At 36.9% G+C, this 17,650-nt stretch overlaps 1 long non-coding RNA gene across 1 annotated transcript; it reads right to left on the bottom strand.

The window, feature by feature from the left end:
- Positions 1–9,183: 9,183 nt before the first annotated feature.
- LOC136794926 (uncharacterized) lies at positions 9,184–13,458 on the bottom strand. Its single transcript, XR_010842391.1, has 3 exons — positions 13,394–13,458; positions 12,688–12,791; positions 9,184–10,590 (listed from the first exon to the last, which is right to left on the bottom strand). It is a non-coding gene; the product is annotated as an uncharacterized lncRNA (long non-coding RNA).
- Between the last annotated feature and the right edge of the window lie 4,192 nt (positions 13,459–17,650).

Genomic DNA, 17,650 nt, shown 5'->3' with positions numbered 1-17,650 from the left:
CCGTGTTGGCTAATCTCAAGTTGAAACAGAGAATACAATGCCTTGAGAATAGAATTTAGATGTTGTCTCCCGTGGATTGGAGAACTCAATAATTTGCTCCATCTCTTTCTTCTAGAGGGATCTCTCTGTTCAATCTATGTTGTTGGTGTTTGCAAATGGCATTGATAATCCTTTCAAATGTGAACCTAAAAACTGTCATTTATACCAAAATAGGTTTAGGAACACTTTTATTCCCTTTAAAAACAAAAAAGCAAAACAGAGCAAAAACACTTCTTACTCCTTCTGTATTACAAAAAAGAAATTGTGACAAATTTTATGACACTGACTCAAAATCAATCTATAGCTGAATTGGTACGCCCTTAAAATTTACCCATCTTCAATCTAAATATAAAACTCAGCATCATCACTGTGGTGCAGGCATTTACACCAATCTTTCAGGCATACTGTGTACAGTTTATAGTTTGAGACACTGTGCACAGAGAATTGCACGGTACCTCAAGACTATATATTCTTAACGGCTAGCCAAATCGAACAAATGCCATTACACTCCATTTGAAGATTGATTGCCTTCTCATTGGTCAGATTCATAACCTGACCTTTGTGGGCAAAGTGCTCCTGAATTTCCAAGCATGAGTCAGGACCATAGATCATTTTGTGGATGAAAATGGGATACTAGGGAGTATCCTTGAAAAGAAGCTTCAGGTAAGCCCCGAGATAAGCATTATCCTGGATGGCTGTTGGCATTGCTCTGATTTTGTGCATCTTTGAGACATAATGAATATTTTGTTGATGTTTTCTCTGTACTTAATTAGGACCTCTCTGTTGCTGATAGAGAAGTTCCTTGCTTTTCTTATGATATGGAAAACGGAAAACAACTCACAGAGCGAAGTATATACGGTTAAAAATCATACACTAGAATAGTACAGGTGACTAGTCTACAAATAACACCATATTTCTTCTGCACCTCTAAAGGTGTTGTCAAAATTAAATGGGCTTATACCTTAAAATGAGAAGCTTTATCAGGTAGATTTTTTTAATATAACAAAGTATTTATTAAAAAATTACTGCTAATTTTGCACTTTTATAAATCATAGAAAGTGAGTCCCTAGAATTTTTCCCAGTTGAAGTTTTCCCTAAGAAAATTCTCACGGGTCACGCTATTTATGAAGTCTTAAAAATCAGAAGGAAACTTTAGAAACAGAGGGATAAGAACATATACTGGTTTTGTGTGATTCCTGCTCCATGTCACGTGTTTGTCCTTATCTGAACTGGGGTCTTTAGAAGTCATTTAGTAACTGTGTTCCAGTTTCCAACATGGCTAATGGCATGGCTAGATAGAAGAACAGCATGTTTTCCCTACCCTCTCTATATCCATAGTTATTAGAGCAACTGCATTACACAAAGGGCTCTGTCAAACCAGTGGAGAAATAAGAACTTTAATGCTTTGGACAATTTCACTGAAGAATTTCCTAGGAGTAACTAGAGAGGCTGCCATGGGTAAGAGCCAAGGGGAGTTTATTATAAATGTGTCATTTTCCAGCCCTGTGTAAATTTATTAACTTGGATTTTGGTAGAGGCAACCTGCAGTATGTTGTGGGAAGCATTTAAGTTATTTAATGTAAGATGGTCAACAGAATTTCCCCCTGGAAACTGAAACACCTTCCATCATTCTATTTGGTTAATTCACTGGTTATTGGTAGACACAATAAGAGACCTGGAAGAAAACCAAACTGTCATATTCCTACATGCCTTGCTGTAGTATGCAGCACCTCTTTTGAGGTAGAATCAGGAGATTCTGATATCTTTTCTTCTCAAACATAAAAGTGCTAGGTACTGATAAATTAGACTTTAAACTCACCAATGCAAATATTCCAAAGTTCTAGCAGCATTTAAGCAACAATTTTATTCTACTTTCCTGTTAATTATGCGTATTTTTCAGCAATAGATTTTCTTGCTCTTAAATAGGAAATCTGTCACAGCATGAAAAGGGCAGAGATCTCTCCAAGCTACCTCAAAAGGGTATTTAAAGACAAAATGGCAGGCAACCTTTGATCAAATGGCAATATGTTATAGCCACAAAGCAATATTATTTATTAGCTCTCCTTGATGCTCTTTTACTTTGTAAATTTAGACCAGGCTAAGTGTAAAAGGAATACCCCTATGTGCGGTTCCACTTGTGCTTTCTGATTAATCATATTCATATACTTGAAATATCTCGGGACAGTTGTTTGGTGTCTCTCTGCAGACATCCCAAAACTTGGTTCAGAAAAAGAATAACCTGACATTGCCTGTGAGGCAGTGGTCCACCTAGTGAAGTGCACAGTCAAATAATCTGTGAATAACTTCAGTAAAAATTCCAAGTGCACTTCTTATCAAAGGAGGGAAAACTCAAGTTTGTTTGTTTGCTTGTTTACTCGAAGCAAATAGAAAGAGACTAAGTTACCAGTATTTGGCATTTTACTTAGGTTTTCTTTTTCACTAGATGCCATTACTATTATTTTTAGTTAAACTGGGGTTCTGAAACACAGGTCGCTTTTGGAAACATTAGAATCAGTGAAAAGAAAAGTACTAGGAAGAGGTACTCTTCACCCGTGCATAGACAGATTGTAGGAATGAGAGTAGAAGTTGAGCATTGAGCATTTTATTTCCTTTTCTTTCCTAAAACAAAACCCACTTGCTCTTAATCCTGGCTAACCAAATGCTAATTTCTATCACAAAATAAAGGAGAATGATACAAAGTGTAAAATTACGAGACTCTAGTGTCTTATCAACACAAACCTAATGGCAAACCACCATTTTCAGATGTCTTTCCCTGTAAGAACATTCTTTTGTTTATTAATATGCTGTGCCATATAGGTTCTTACCACATCTTGTTCATGAAAACAGTCTCACTTATCACTTCGAAAATAGTGCAAGTAAACTAATAAGCCATTTAAAGCTCTCTGTAATTCTGTATCTTGGGCTCTGAAACTAAAGCTACATATTGAGGAAAGCTTAAAAAAGAATTCTGAACAAAAAATGTCAATATCTATATCTATCTATCTATCTATCTATATATATATATATATATATATATATGTATTTCCTGAGTTATATTTTCACCCCAACGTATCTTCAAAATAGGGAACTGCCCGAATGCACATTTTTTAAATCTCGCTAAGAAGCAAGAATTTCCACATGAGTCCTTCACAGTCTCCAAAATTGCCTGAATTTGGTCCATGATCAAAATTTATCTCCTTTCTAAGTGAAAAAGTAATTTATAAACCAGATTTTTTCTAACTATAGTTAAAATAAAGAAGTAACAAATTATTCCCCATAGATTTGCATATGTAAACATACCTCTAATAATTAAGTTAATGTCCTAACTCAATCAAGGGAAATTATGTTGCAAATATTTCTGTATTTATTTTATTATTTTCATACTTTGCCCACACAGAGATATAATAATTTTAGTTAAATTCCTCAGGATTACTCTGTTTAGGAAATCTATGATTTAAGCCTAACAGTAAAAATCTTAAGAAAAATAATCATAAAGTCTTAGCTACTTGCAAAGATGTCATCTCAGTTATATTTACTACAATGCCACTAGGCAAAGTTATTTACAGTACTTCTGGGTATGTTGACCTTTTATTTTAAAAACAACAAAAGTCTAGTTCCATTAGTCATAACAAGCAACAGTTAGCATGTTAAAATACTGATAGATGATACAAGTGTTTACTCTTTTGTTACTAGTATCAGTTAACTTTACCAGTTCTTTCTAGGTCACAATCCTAAATGCTGCAAACTAGGCTGTTCATAGATTCACTGTCCTCTCTGTCATTTCTTATTGCTAATATTAAATGCCCCACATAATATCATGACACATGACCTCTTCATCTAACTTCAGTGGGATCTTTGGGCTCCCTATCCTTTAGGGAAAGATTCTTCTAGGCTAGGAATTAAACTTCTTAAGCACAACATCCCATGACATCACAATGAAACATAATAATCTATACTTCTTCAGTCTTTTGTTGGATTACAGGTTCTAAACATTATAAAATTTATCCTTTAAAAATACAAGAACACATGCATTAAAAATAATACCACGATTATGTATATCAATTATTTCTACCTGGTTAAGATAAGGTTCTGAAGCAAACACAGAATACCTTGGTATTCCTGAAACATATTTTTTACAAATCCCTAAGTTACAAATATCTTTATAACGTGTAAATCACTGAAGTGTTACTGAAGTAGTTAGATGGCCCTCTAAGACCCCTAACACTTCTATTAACTTCAAATCTAAAGCAATTTATAATCAGTTCAAAACAATTCTGCCTAAAACATCTCACTTCATTACATTGTATTACTGTATGAACATTAACTACAAACGTGCATGAACTAACAATTTTCTCACCATGTGAGAACTACAGAGATGGGAGAAATAATAAATAGGCTGGTGGTTCCTGAGCAGTACCCAGGCTTACTGACAAAGCACATCCCTCAGGCTTGCGCGCGATACAGTTCCAAGTCTGGACAAAATTATTCATGAGCTGTCAGCACTATTTCCAAGTCATTAAACCAATAACTTTAAATCTTTGAATACCCAAGTCCATTGTATCTGGTGATTAATGTAATGGCATTACAGGGAATAATACATAGATATCCAACATTCACCATGTTTAACCTGATGCCAAAATTATACTGAATTAATAATCCATAATCCACTTTAGAAGCTTTTGTTATTGCAGATTTCATTAGTGACATCATTTGCATGAATAACCAGAGAACTCTATTTACTAACATTCACTTTATATAGTTTTTCATATTTTTTAAACAAAGATGCCCAGAATTTTGTATGGAAATATTTGACTTACTCAGTAGCCATTTTCCTATCCAGATTTAATATTTTAATCATTAATTTATTTTGCTTTTTTCCTGCTCAATTTTTTTTATTTCTAAAATAATTTTTCTTAGAATAATTAAAGCATGCTTTTTCCTTTGGTAAGAGGGAGCATGTCTAGAAAGGAGTGAAATAAGAACATAGCAAAATTAAGCTGGACAGGTGAACATATTTGCAGGCACTAAAGTTTAGGAAAAGTATTAATTATTGTTATTTATATGTGCATCAAGCTGAAATTGCCTACTGCTTTTTTTCCAGCTTTATTGAGATGTAATTGACATATAACATTATGTAAGTTTAACGTGTACAATGTGTTGATTTGACACACATACATGTTGCAAAATGATTACCACCCTAGTATTAGCTAACCCCTCCATAACATCACATAATTACCATTTGCTTTTTTGTGCTGAAAATATTTAAGATCCCTTTTCTAATTATATTCTCTCATATCACGATTTAAATTTTTATCATAGAAAAGCAAAAAAGCAACTTTTGCAAAAAATGCAAAAGTTCTGAAGAGGGAAAGCAACAGCTAAACTAAATTTTATAAATATAACAAATGTTGAAAATGATTGCAAGCAGATCTTTGGTCTCAATATTGTAGCTATTCAACTGTGATGTATGCCAGACTGGAGATATTATTAAAAAAAAAAAAAAAAAAAAAAAAAAAAAAAGCCATAGCCTAGCAAAAGCAATGGTTGACAAACCTGTAATTCATTAGGAAAATCCACCACTACCAGACCCCCAGAGGGCCACCTCGGTCATACAACTAGAATAAAGAATTGTTGAAACTTATATTAGAGTCACACACAAAATGCCTGTAGAGGTAAAAGATCTCTTATGTTCCAATAGTTTTCCTTTATGTATTATATCTAAATACTTAGAACACTCAGTTTTTTCAATAATAGGAAGCCACAACTAAAGGTTGACAGGGACAGAAAATAATTATTGATTAGAAGAAATTTTTCAACAACTAAAACTATGAGCAGTTACCTAGGAACTCGGAAAGTAGAATGGCATAATGAACCAGCTGTATCATTCCTTAGCTAATCCACCCAACAAACATTTATTAAGCACTTTTAATGTGCCAAGTAATGGGCCAAGTCCTATGCTAGGGACAAACAGTGTTCGAACAATTCACAGGAATATCTTAATGTCTTATAAAAAGATGAGAGTAACTATTTGCTTTAACTGAAGCAGTTGTGTTATGAAACATTGGCAAGACCAGAGTTATCATTTGCCTGCTATTATCCTAATCAAAAAATTGTTCAAAATTTTTAGTTAATATTTGTTTGCCATAATAAATAGCCGTTACCCTATGAATTTTTTGTTTGTTTGTTTTCTGGAAATGGGTATCAACTAGTGCTAGATGAGTCTGAGACGAAATGGTAAGGTAGGGAGGCCAGGATGGGTAATCAATGGATTCATGTTACTACCAATGCAGGAGATAAAAACTTTGAGGGCGTAAATCCTTTTGCTTGATGTTAATACACTAAAACAAGTTAGCGAGTACAAGTATAAACAAGTTCCAAAACTCATAATTTGATCCAAGGGAAAAAATACTGATAAATAGACCCGTTGGGCCATAATTGAGACTGACAAGAACAAAAAAAAAGGAAAAATCATTTTATGAAAGAGCGTATGAGCAAAGAATATTAATGAGGAATCATTCCTTCCCTGTTGCCACCTCTGCTCACTTTGTTCAGTGTGGAAATGACTAAGACATATGCAGGATGGCTCACAGAAAGGAGACATCGTGACTAATTTGGGAAAGAAGAGTCCATCTGGGGATAGAGGGAACAGTCTTGCTCCTTCTTCACGTTAAGCTCCAAAATGCTTGTCCAGTTGGAAATTTAGCACTGGGGGGATTGTGAGATCTCAAGCTTTGGGCTGAGATTGAGCTGGGGTTGATATTTTCCACTAAAATAATGATTTGAGAGGTATTAAGCAGCAGCTGCTTTTCTTCTTTGTTCAGCTGAGCCTGAATACGTCAACATTTATTCCTTAGTTGGACTCTACTATCTTTGACAGAGAACTGATGAAAAATATGCATTCAATTATTTTAAGTCTAAAGCTCATCAAGACCTTACCACAAGAGAACTAATTAATTTTTATGAAAGTGTTTTATCACCACTGTTCATCCATAACCTAATGACCCTGCTTAAAGTAGGTGAATCTCAAGCAAGTGGTTCAAATAAATTAGTGGCCTAGTGAATTTTAACCCTGTAGCTTAACTCTTTGATATTATTTGTAATCCTCTGCTCCACTGACAGCCCTGACCCTGCTGGTAACAGTACCTTGGGAAATTGGAGATATAAATTCAGAGGGAAAAAAATCATAGCTGACGGCAGACATTAAGGAGAATGGGTAGTAGTACTATTATAAAGAGAGAAAGAAGCCTGCATAGATAGGGGTCCCATTTTCCGCAGGGCAGGACGGAAGAGTCTACAAACGCATAGAGATAATCCCTAGCTTAGGATGGACGATGACGTAATTCATCAGACAAATCAGATATTGACAGACTGTGTTCCAACCTACTATTTTTTTTTTGTTTCCATGACAACATTCTCAAAATTTCTTGAAAAAAAATTTCTTTTGAGTCGTGGATTTCTTCGTCTTCTCTTAATGAACAGATAATTTTATGTATTTCTTTCATTTAATTACCTTGAGCTCAGTGTTACACACTGTAAGGAAAGGAGAAAATGTATTATGTGCTTTCTACCCTAGACTGCTTGGGATCTATTTGAAGAGGCTAACAGAGGAAGCAGTCCTGAGTGATAAAACACAGAAAATGGTCGACAATGACTTGCATGGTTCCTACTCTAGGGTTAAGAGAATCTGGGTATCATGTTCTGTTGGCATTAAAGGGGAACACTGCATGAAGAAAATACAACTTCACTTGAAGAATGCAGTGGACCTGCTTAAGCCAAGATCCCACCCTCCGCAGCCCTTACCTCTGGTGGAAGATGCACGATGGAGGGAGTCTGTCCCCAGCCTCCTCCTCTCTGGCCTCCTCTCCTGCCACTCTCCCCTTTGTTCTCTTGTGCTTGCAGTTCTCACCACCCTGAATGCTCTTTTTCTGCTCTCTAGCTGTAAGTCTTCTTCCCTTTTTTCATGATATTTATACGTAAACACCATGCCATTAGGAAGGCCTTCCATGACCATCTGATAAAAATACAGTAACCCTCCTCTCCTCCTTCCCTCCTTATCATAGCATTTGTTTATTATTTATCTGTCCCCAGTAAGTTAAAAGCTCTATGAGGGCAGAGATTTTTTTCTGTTCTACAAACTTCTATAATCCCAGTACCCTAGAATGGTGCCAGGCACATATTAGGCATTCAATAAATATTTGGGCAAAGAAGGAACAAAGGAAGGATGGAAGGAAGGGAAGGAGGGAGGCATGAAGGGAGGGAGGAAATCAGATCAAAGTGTGGACCAATTTCAGGAGGCCCTTGAAAGCGTCAGGTGTTTCAATGATAAAGTTGAAGCCATTGGATGTATCTTATTGTCTAGTAAGTAATTCAGAGTAGACTTACTAATAAACTAGAAAGTTCCTTGCCTGTGAATTCCTTGCCAGGTAATATTGGCATCAGCCTTTCATTTCCTTAAATATTTATCAAGAGCTTAAATGTTCACAAATGCCTTGGTTTCCTTTGATACAGGAGGGACAGTGTTCATATTCTGTCTTACAACTGAAAAGGTGAAAGAGTATCATGCAACCACAAATTTAAGTGGGGGAAATCACTATGCTGTTTCTTGGCTAAGTAACTCAAAGATTCTGCCCCAAGCCATTTTCAGCTGGAATTTTAGGGTTATGTCCACAAGCACCCAAAGCCAGCCTGACATAAATATAAGTTAAATATCTCATCTGATGCCCAGGAACATTTCCTTCTTCCCTCAAAATGAATAATTTATTGGTATTTTACCTGCTGTTCCCAAACTCACATTAATGATTCATTTATTAGTCCCCAAAACAGATGCTCATAATTAAATCACAGGTTCTGTAAGATCATTAGTCCTCTAATGGCTGAAAGAATTAAGAAGAAATTTTGTAGTTTCAATTAATCAATTCAGGAAGGAATATAGGAAACATTTTTCTGTATAATTGTGATATTTGCTGTATCATTCTTTCTGGTAGAAATTTCTCATCTTCTAAATTTCTGTTATTATAGAACTTATTTTAGTTTCTTTAACACCAGCAGATTTATTATTCAATTCCAACCACAGAAATTCTGACTCAGATGGCTAGTAGAGTGTGGCTTTGTTAAGTGTTCAAATTTTTTATTGCTTCTTGTTTTATGCCTTAGTTTATCCTTATTAGAATTTCTCCAAAATAATGTAATTTATGTTGGTGAAGCAGTATAACATTATTTGGGGCAGAAAATGCTTTATTAATTGTGCCACATAGGTTTCAGCATACACAAAGTTTTCTTTAAGTTTTGTAGATGTTTGGGTGATGTGACAGCTATTTTATTTTCATTAATGTTTTCATCTCTACCCTGTGCTCAGCTGAAATGGCTGCTTATATTTTTATCCACTTGAATCTTGAAGTTGAGGTAAGCTGAATATATACAATATTTTTTCATATACTTTACTTTGTCCTACCCAAGGAATTTATGGAGAAAGGAGATGAATATTATAAACTAAAATCACATTTTCTTCTTATGTCTGTCTCTGAATCCAAACCTGTAGGTGCCTGCTATAAAATCAAGTATATTTTGATCTGAGAACCTTCCCTCTTTTATAATTGCTGAGGTATTCATTCAGTCCTCTCACTTGGTACATAATTTCTAGCAAAACACTTCCTAGGGAAGGTACAACAGAGACTGCACGAACAACACTCAAGTTTAAATGTCCATAGATGGTCTGGTTCGGCCGCTCTTTAGCCCACAAGCTAAATCAACTGAAATGTTTAGAAATGTTTATGTTTGCATCTGCATTTGAGATGTGAAAAAAAATGGCATCCTTAAATGTATTATCCCCAGTCCTCAAGGTACTGATGTCTAATTATTTCTAGTTACAGTTTGCTCCAAAACTATTCTAATCAAATTCGCTTTGGGATGTAAGTGTTAAAGTACCAGCAAGTAAAAGAATATTTAATGGCAACCATTTGTGTGTTTAATATGTGTGCTCAGTGTAATGCCGTATTCAGAAGTCGATTTACTGCACAATTTTTTCATTGCCATTCTTCACGGGAAAGTAAGCAATTTGTGAACAGTTTACAGTCTTTGGGTACTATCGAAGAGACAGCAGCACTTGTAAACACTGTAGGTTAAAATGGTTTGGTGATGGTATGAAATTGGGTCAGCACTGCAATGCAATATTGAAAAAAATTAGAATGCAATAAAGAAATTTAGATATTACATGGGACTACTTCATGCTACCCAGACTCCTCATTTCTTGTTCGGACACAGAGCTACTCTTTTATCTTGCCAAAAGGCGACGGTCACAACGTCAGTGTGATGCTGCCTTGCTCCAGGACAGGAGTTGTAAGGAGCGAGGTATCTTGAAATACAGTATTGCAGGACAGAGGTTAATCCCCACAGTAAACTGTGGATTCACATGAAACATTGTACTGTCGGTCTGCATCTGTTCTTACTAGTCTGGGTAGAAAAAAGAAGTTTTCCAGCTTACTGTAGATCAAACACCATTTCCTGCAGACATCACAATTCACCAGCACATGGTTACCCGACTCTGGTACAAAACTGTTGAAAGAAAAGAAAAAGTCATTGTTCTGAAAATATGTAAAGCAACACTGATCATACGTATTTTTTTTTCAAGTGAGGCAATACTACAATAATACGAACTGTTGTGTCTAAGTTTTCTCCAAAAGATCATTTTTGCTGGATTCAGAAGACTCAGAAGTTCCCTAAGCATCTTTGATGATAAATTTTGTCATGCTTCAGCTTATGGTAGTTTTGATATTCATTATGGATTATTAATATCATTATTTAAACACAAATATTGTCCCCTTCCCATTATGAAAAGCTATTACAAACATATATGGATTTCTATAAAGGTTGATGACTATATGCTTTTTTATATTAGAAAATCATGTGAAAACAAAATTGATGAATGCTGTTAATTATTTTAACTTTTTTATTAGGTATAAAATGTTCATAAAATTATTCTCTCTATAACTTACCAAGATTTATCAGCTTGTGTAATTTTTCTAATCAGAGGAGTCTGGTTTTCTAATTAAAGTTTTGTCAAAGAACACGAATTGTGTGACTTTTTCCTTCCTTGGAAGCGTATTATTAAAATGCCAAAATACTGTCCAGATTTTCTCTCCTCGTCTACGTGGTACGCAAATGAAATTGTATCTAGCCAACACACCTGGATTTGGGGCTAATTTAATTTCCCATTGCAGAGAAAAATAAACCAAAATACTCTTATGCATATCTGAATACAGTTAGAACAAGCTAAAACCAGGAAGTCCATGCAATTCATGGAGGCCCAATCACACCTACTTAGAAGTCATTCTTTCCATCTACTCCCAGTTTGGGGAGAGTGCTAACACGATATGTAAATACTCTCAGCCTTCCCTCAAACAAAACAGTCGTCTCTTCATCTCGTAGGCCTTAATTGTTCCATTCCAAACCCCAAATGAAAAAATTTACTATTATTGGGATTATAATCCTGAATCTCAAATCCCTGGTAGTCTAGGAAATGAGGACACGAGCAACCGTGAGAAAAGGCAAGCACTAAATCGCACATATTTGTACTCTTATTGCCAAATTGCCTATGAAACAGGTAGCTAAAAAGGAAATGTTATCAGATATAGCGCTTAATCAAAACTTTTCTTCTCCAAGGAAACCACCCTACCAATTTGCTGGGAGCAGATTGTATGAGATAAATTGTAAGAGTGACAAGCAAGGAAGCCATCTCCAACATCATCAACGTCAGGACCAGGTATCATTGTATTTTCACTCCTTTGATCTAGAAAGCTTACTACTTTTAAGGGTTCCCCATCAAGATGCAAAAGGTGATATTGTAGATCAATAGTGGTAAAGCTCAACAGCTTAGCTATCCATTTATGCATTAACAATTTAGCAGGGGTTAGCAAAACTGAGAGTTCCTTTTTCTTCCTCTGAGGCATGGTGTGTTAATTTTCTAACTGGAAGAAAGGAAAAGCTTAAGGGTGAGTTAAATTTCACCTCCTCCTTAATTTGCTGAAGTCCAGAATGCTTTTCTTTTTTAATTCAATTAAGTGTAAGTATTTTCAGCACAAGCTCCCTTGTCTCACAATAACCAATTCTGCTTGATCAGATGTCACAACAGGCTGCGAGGTAGATATTTTAATATAGAAAAGACTATATAAGCTGTTACCCACTGTGACCCACCATAACTAAGAACTGAGCTGTTCATCTGGACTTCTATCCTCAGTTTACATATAACCTTGGGGTCTGTACATCACCCCTTATACATTACACCATCCACATGTCACCAACCGTGAATGCTTGGCTATGGTAAACTGGGCCCTCTGTATCCTAATTTTCAGGATGAATGGAATTTTTTTCCTTAGAGAGTTGGTAGTAATGAGGGAAAAAATGTGGCCTATTGGAGAAAAAGATCTTGATGATTTCTATTTGGTAAAGTAGTGAGTAAAGTCTGGTGAAATATGAATCTACTGGTAAAGAGAAAATCCGTAACTATCTAAGCCATCTCAAAAAGAACTATGAGAACCACGTATTGATAAAAATCATTCAGATCAGGATGGGAGAGAAAATGAATATATAAGCAATGCGTGTATAGAGTCAGACTCTCAGAAAGCATTTGAGATAATATTTCCAAAATCTTACTTGCAAATTTCTTGGGCTTTGCACATTCCCGTGGTTGGAAGGCTGACAGCATCGGTAAATGAATAGAAATGAATCTTGCTGAGGGGAGGTGTCATCCGCAGCCCCTAGAGTCAAACATTATCTTACATCTTCATTATTGATTCAGAACAACGGATAAATCAAATCTGCATATGATAATGAAGCAGTCAGTGTTCCCAAACCTCACAAGGGAAGAAAATCAAGAAATACTGGCATAAAGATGTTAAAGAGACAAGCATTAAAAAACCCAAATGAATTTGGCTGAGAAACATACAGGGAAATTTACCAGAACCCTAGGTATGGAGGTGGGGTTAGAAAAAAAACACACAGAAAAATAGTTAAACCAACAGAGCTCAACAAAGCTATGAGAAAGCAAGCTGAGAAGGCATTTGTAGTATTTATAAGACATAAATAGCCAGTGTTATTTGGGGTGACATGCAGTATTAAATTGAGAGATGAAAAGAGTTTTTATAGACTATTGAAATGAGGGGACTGGCCATTTTCAATCCCCCAAAAAGTTTGGGACAAGTTGGAAGGATCAATAGTGAGAGGAAAGATTGGAAGCAGTTAGATGAATACACTTATAAAAATAAACTGTGGCTCAGGGAAAATAGAGCATTGGCACACAGTGGCGATGCAAGTCGGAAGGAAAACAATAGATCTGAGCCAATACGCCCCAAATATGTACCATTTATTCACTCTCTGTTGAGTTCTCAAGGTGATTGGCGCTCAACAAAGCAATTGGTGGCATTTCTAGAGGCAGAGAAAATGTTTTGTTACCCCAACGATGAGAACTCTAGGAGATAAAAGGAGACACTATTTGGTATAAATCTAGGTTCTGAATTTTTAGATGTGGAATCCTTTCTTCAAGCAAAGATCAACACAACAACTGCACATGTAGAGCAGATGAGTACCACAGACTGAGGCCAGGAGTCTGTCACTCCCACCACCCCACTTCCTCCCCCTCAAGCTCCCTGGAAAAATTTGAAAACCACTGGTAGATGAAAAAACAGAGAATCTCCTTTATCTCTGCCTCTGTATGACTGAGTGACGATGGTTAGCCTTGCCTATAAAGTAAATGAATTACATTAATGATATCTAAGGCCTCTTCCTGCTTTCTCTGGTCACTATACGTGTGGCCTCTGCAAATCTGGCAAATGAAAACCATCATAGTCTATCTTAACGCTGACTGACTGATCCATGCCAGAAAGGGAGACCTTTCTCTGGGTCAGCTTGCACTCTGCACTACCCACCATTTACAGCCTAACTTCTCACCCAGAGTTGGAATCCTTTCTACAAACATCCAGCTTCTGTTTGCACATCGCTTAACAATGGAAGTCTCGCTCCCTTGTGAGGCAACACCTTCAGATAATTGTGAGAAAGCTCATCTTCGCATTGATCTGACATTTATGTTCATCCTTTGGCTCAATCGGGATAAATCTAGCTCACCTCTCCCAAAACAGATCCTCAGTATTTAAAGAGACCTCCCTTGTTCCCCTTTGGACTCTCACCTTCCAAAAAAAAAAATAGAAAAAATAAATTCCCAACCCCTTCGACTATTGGTCAGATAACACTATTTGCTGACCCCTCCTTATGCTGGTTTCCCTGTTTGAAGTTGCCCATGCTGCAGTTAGCTCCTAATTTCTTCAGAAGCCAACACCAGCCACAGGAGGGAAGCTATTCCCTGCCAGGTTCCCTGACTCAGACCCTATGTGACATCCTACAAAGGTTGATCTCAGAGCGATCTCAGCACCCATTGCTGTCAGGAGGGAGTCAAGCAGTCCATGCTGATTGGGCATCCCCGCCCACCCTTTCAGATTTGGGGTCTTAATTCCTGCTTGGAACAAATACTTCATAACTTCTAAACTATAGAAGAAAATGAGCACTAGAAAAATCCCACCTTCTGTGTTTTTAAAATTTTTATTGAAATAGAGTTGATTTACAATGCTGTGTTATTTCAGGTGTACAGCAAAGTGATTCAGATATATATATATATATATTCTTTTTTTACATTCTCTTTCATTATAGGTTATTATAAGTTATTGAATATAGTTCCCTGTGCTATATAGTAGGTCCTTGTTGATTATCTATTTTATATATAGTAGTGTGTATATGTTAATCCCAAACTCCTAATTTTTCCCTCCCCCCTCCCCTTTGGTAGTCATAAGTTTGCTTTCTATGTCTGTGAGTCTATTTCCATTTTGTAAATAAGTTGATTTGTATCTTTTTAAAAAATTCCACATATAAGTGGTATCATATGATATTTGTGTTTCTCTGTCTGGTTTACTTCACTCAGTATGATCATCTCTCAGTCCACCCATGTTGCTGCAAAGGTTTACAAACCAAAGTATATTCAACCAGTTCTCTTTAAAGCTCTACCATATGCTCTTTCCCATCCTCTTCATGGGAATAGTTATTATGCATCTTGCCTGTTGCATCTAAGCCATAAAAGGTGGGTTCTGAACTATTTGTTCTGAGATATGGAAAGAAGTTATCTTCTATCTCACAGGTGAAACGCTTCTCCTTAGGAGACCTTGCCCATAATGGGGCTGGCTTTCTGGAAGGCAAGTTGGCCTCCTGAGTCTCCTGACCTCTATGCGTATCCTGACTCTACAATCTGCAAGCCATGGGATAATTGGCAGGTGGCCTAACTTCTCTGAACTTCCTGTTCTTCACAAATAAAAATAGATTTTTAATAACTATGTACATAGAACTCCATATTCTTTTCTTTCTTCCATTCTGCTACCTGGAATTTTCTCTCTCAGGGCAATTTAACCAGATGATGTACATATGGCATTACAGGCTTCATGGCCAAAAAGCACTATAATGCAACTTCAAATGTTTCCATCACAGCCCCTCTGCAGCCTCTCCTGGTCACAGGTGGGCTATAGAATGTGGAGCAATGTTACAGCCACAGGAAGGCCAGCTTCCAGGACACTCGTTCATTTCCTGGTCTGTGGAGCTGCCATACTGAAATGTTTGTCTGGTCTTTCATTCAGTCATCTACACTCATCAATTATTAAATGAGCACCTATTCCATAATAAGCTCTGGGATAAGCACTGGAGATAAGAACATTCTGCCCTAAGCAGCATACATTTTAGTAGGGGGCATCCAATATGGTTTCCAAATGTGCTAAGTGTAATAATATATGATTGGGTTGAAGTCTGTGCAAAGTGTGGAAGAACACGAAGGAAAGAATGTTCAATTCTACCTGCTTGGAGGCGAGCAACAACAACTAGAAAGACTTCATAGAAAACATTTCTGGACGAGACCATACATTCTGTGAGGAGAGAGACCTATTTGTCTTATTTGCTATTGTTCTCCCTGGAGCCCAGCAGAGGGTTCAGGTACCAAAGGAGATTGAGGCATAGATTTTGTCTACAGTTCCTAGTAAAGTTGTAAGGAAAGAAGAACAAAAACTCTTACCAGAAGACATGGAGTTTCTGACTCTCCTCAAGGGAAGTCTGGAAAATTGACTGCAGTCAGGGTCTAGTTAGGATAAACTTCGTGGAGCCCATGACACTGATCACATCCCCAACCTCCCACCTTGGCCCCTGGCAGAAAGCACAACCTCAGGAACAAAAGTTTTCTTCGGTGAGTTGTATTCGAGGGTAAGGGAATTGTATGGTCTGAAGGATATTTCCCTCAGGCTATGATAGAACCTAGTGGGCTGTCACTCAAAGTAAAGCAAAGCATTACCTGGATGTCACCTGCCCCTGAACGTGTTCTTCGTTCTCACTCAGGCCAAGTTTGAAGTAGGGCTCAGCACATCTTTTTATTCCTCAAAAGAAAAAACATCTGAACATACCCAAAACATCAGTGAGTAGTATTGTATTGAGGGGAGATTTAAAAAAGGAAGTGAAGGCATTTTATGCTCAAACCTTCCTAGCACATAACCCTGTCATATCCTGAGCAATATGTCTCTTCTCTTGAGTCCTGTTAATATTGATCAGCTGGAATTTTCTTTCTCAGCCATTCCTTAAGGAGGGCTTCCACCCCAAATTCTGTTCTTCTTTCATGTCCTTCAATCCTTTGCTTCTTTTTGATAGGGAGCAATGATTTATCTCTTGCTATATCCTCCAAATTCACCAACTCTCACTGAAACACAGACCCGAAAAGAACCTTCTGGCTACCAGGGCTCACCCACCTTAGAAGGCAGTCGGGGGTTATAAATGACATTCACAAGATATGTGTGTTTACCTTATCATTTGCTACTGAGTAACACTGAAAATTTGCTTGACAAAACTTCCTTGTTTTCAGTATTTCTCATTTTCACATTTACAATTTGTATTCTTTGATTTCACTGCAGTACGTTACTATGAGGTATAGCTTGGAGATTAAATGCATGGTGTTTGGAATTTGAAATATCTCCATTCATTTCAAATCTTACATCTGCCACTCACCCACGTGAGCATGACCTTGGGAGAGATATTTAACCTTTCATTGCCTTGGTTTCCTAATATCTTAAAGTGTGAATGTATTGATCCAACAAATATATATTGAGAGATTACTAGCTACCATTTTTTTATTCACTTACTTGGGAAGAGCTTTCTGGGATGATTGACTCAAAGCCAATATGAAGCACTGCAGCATAAGAGAGTAGCTCAGAGAAATGACTAGAGAAATAAATCTCTTGTTCCTGACAACCTGCACAGGGCATGTGGAGACAGAGAAGATTCTGGGTGCCTTGAAGATGGAATGAAGAGACGTTGAGGGAACCAGTGTCTGATGAGACCTGGGAATTAGGCCCAAATGACACAGAAAAGTTATTATTGGTAGCAAACAGGCAGGACCACAGCCTTCAGGAATCAGTGTAGAATAAATCCAAACCGACCTCTCCATAGCAAAGACCCAAGAGGAGCCAGAGGAAACTGCATGAATCCACAATCTTCTCTCCCCATCATGCACTCAGAGCCCATATTGCCAGAAAAGAGAGAAAACAGC

This window comes from Kogia breviceps, chromosome 10 (assembly GCF_026419965.1).
Source record: "Kogia breviceps isolate mKogBre1 chromosome 10, mKogBre1 haplotype 1, whole genome shotgun sequence".
Classification (NCBI taxonomy): Eukaryota; Metazoa; Chordata; class Mammalia; order Artiodactyla; family Physeteridae; genus Kogia; species Kogia breviceps.
The sequence above is the reverse complement of the archived record's forward strand: the minus strand, read 5'-3'. Positions and strand labels throughout refer to the sequence as shown.